The sequence below is a fragment of the Nycticebus coucang genome, chromosome 8, assembly GCF_027406575.1.
Source record: "Nycticebus coucang isolate mNycCou1 chromosome 8, mNycCou1.pri, whole genome shotgun sequence".
Taxonomy (NCBI): domain Eukaryota; kingdom Metazoa; phylum Chordata; class Mammalia; order Primates; family Lorisidae; genus Nycticebus; species Nycticebus coucang.
Genome location: NC_069787.1, coordinates 14,122,737 through 14,125,555, shown reverse-complemented (window position 1 = coordinate 14,125,555; position 2,819 = coordinate 14,122,737).

The following is a 2,819-nucleotide window of genomic DNA, read 5'->3' as shown; positions in this document are numbered from 1 at the left end:
ATATACAGCCAAAGTTTCTACTTATGAGCTAAATGTTACACACGCCTGTCTTTGGGGACCAGGGCTGAGCCTGAGTATTCCCGAATCTTATGTATGTAATCAGTAGAAAGACTGTTGCTTTTAAAAGGTGTAGACAAGTCACCCCAAGTGGCAGGATCGGTCCCAGGCATGTCAAGCCAGATTGCTCTGGCAGTTGGAGCTGCTTCTGTTCTGCAGGGAGAGTAAGAAACACAGTCTCAGGAGAGGATTGCAGGAAATGAAAAGTGAAAGGAAAGAATCTATATGATGACATGAACATCTTACTAGAGTTAGGCGAACTGAGTTCAAGCACTGGCCCCACCAATTTATGTAGGTAAGATACACAGATCTACTCATCAAATTCTTGGTTTTTTAAAAAGATAATAGCAGGTCCTGCCTATGCAGCTGTGATCACTAACAAGACCAGTGTGTGTGTGCATGTGTGTGTACATGTACACTTGTGTGCATATAAGCACACACACCTGTGGGCTCACAGGCATACGCTACCACACTGTAGGGGCCCATAATTGCCTTCCCCTCTCTTCTCTGAACCAGAGTCTGTTCATTTCTCAGGGAATAATACTCTTACCTCTGTCCCTCACAGGGATGCTATGAATTTCTTACACAAATACCCAGACACTAATAAAGTGACAATTGTTGCATTTTTTTAATTGATACTTGCAAATATCTATGTTTAGGACACTCCTTTAGAACTGTAGAGGGTACAGTTCACAGCAAAGTTTCTGCCCTCAGGGAGCTCAAAGTTCACTGGGGCAAATAAGCCAGAGGTCCCTACAGGGGTACAGGGCAACTTGAGGGTGAAACACCCACACGGAACCGCCTTGGCGTCGTTTGCAGCAGGTCTGCAAATACCCCGGACTCTGCCTGCTCTAGCCCGCAGCTGCTCACCCCGTTTCTCTCTGCATATACTCCTGGATCTGCATGATTTGTCTACCAATCACATCAGATATCTTAATTCTCTGCAGTGGTCCTGACCTTTTGGCCTTAAAATGTTGTATCAGGATTCCCACCTCTTATGTGGATTGTGTAAATCCTGCCCTTGGAGAGGGTGAGTTTGAATGATTCTTTGTCAGGATTTTTTATCTACATTCTGCATTATTCAGAAATGCTCTCCTTTACTCTCTTTTTAAAAATGCATTTCATGACTTCATAGGCACTGAAGAGTCTTCTCTTTTATAAATTGCCTGTTCATGGCCTTGGCTCCCTTTCTATTGTGTTTATTTTTTGACATGTAAAATCTAGCTATCCATTCCGATTCTCCAAACCCCGAAAACATCTGTTGATCAAGTGAAGCTCAGTGGATTACACCTACAGTATAAGGGAAAAAGCCACAATTTTGTGCCTTAGAAAAAGGATTTCAGGGATAATAGGGTTTTAGGATCTGACCTTGGTGATGAAAGGCAGATCTTGCAAGGTGAAGAATTACTTTAAATTGGGCAGAGTTTATGACATAATGGCTTTGGATTTGTGGGCAAGGTGACTTGAGGCTCTTGGAGTGACTATTGATGAGCAAACTGTCAGTCCTCAAAAGTGCTATTTTGGGTGGCACCTGTGGCTCAGTGGGTAGGGTGCCAGCCCCATATACCAAGGGTGACTGGTCTGAACCCAGCCCCAGCCAAACTGCAGCAAAGAAATGGCCAGATGTTGTGGCAGGCACCTGTGGTCCCAGCTACTCAGGAGGCTGAGATCCCTAAGCCCACGTGCTGGAGGTTGCTGTGTGCTGTGGTGCCACAGCACTCTACCGAGGGCAACAAAGTGAGACTCTGTCGCTAAAAAAAAGGGGGTGCTGTTTTATTTAAAGCCTTATATTCCATAAGTGATTTTCTGGAGCTAGAAGCGAAGCTATTTTTGCTTATTTTCATTCTTCTTTTACACAAGAACAGTGAAAGTGGATGATTAATTTTATATCTCTAACCTAATAGTAGCAATGATCTTCATGCACTTCATAAAGGTATAACTAACCAACTTCCTTCCTTCCTTCCTTCCTTCCTTCCTTCCTTCCTTCCTTCCTTCCTCCCTTCCTCCTTCCCTCTCTCCATCCCTTCCTTCCTTCTTTCTGCCCCTTCTCTCTCTCTCTCCTTTAAAATCCCTTTGTCCAAGGCATGAGTTTTGGGGGAAAGAGTTAACATATTAACGTATCGTTTGTATTAAAAGACATCCATTTGAAGGAATCTGACTCTCAAGCAGAAATGGCTTATCCTTAAATAAACGGGAGAGTAGCAGGACTGTAGGAAATGGAGCTTGCCATCGCAGATAAAAAGCAGACAGCCGAGGGATGAAAGTGGACCCCTTGGGAAATATGAGTTGATGGGAAGGGAAGAGCAGACAGGGGGACAAAACAGAGGGGTCTTCAGTGAGGCCAACCTGGCTCTGGTTAAAAGGGAACCAGCCTGGACATGGGGCAGAAGGTAACAAGTGCCAGGTAGACCTGCCGCTGGCCTCTGAATACATTCCTGTTACAAACATGTCAGATTCTTCCTGGTGGCGGCCAGTATGCAGAGTATCAGTCTTGTACAGGTTAACACTGGCCTCTCAGGAGTAAAATTAGTACTTGATTAAAAGGACTATTGTGGTAACGTATAAGAATGTGAGTTTGATAAGAATATTTCAGATTGTATATGAAACCAGCACACTGTATCCCTTGATTTCACTAATGTACACAGCTATGATTTAACAATAAAAAAATTAAAAAAGAAATTAAAAAAAAAAAAGAATATGTTCCAGCTCCATCCATGTAAACATGAAAGAGGTAAAGTCTCCATCTTTATTTAAGGCTGCAT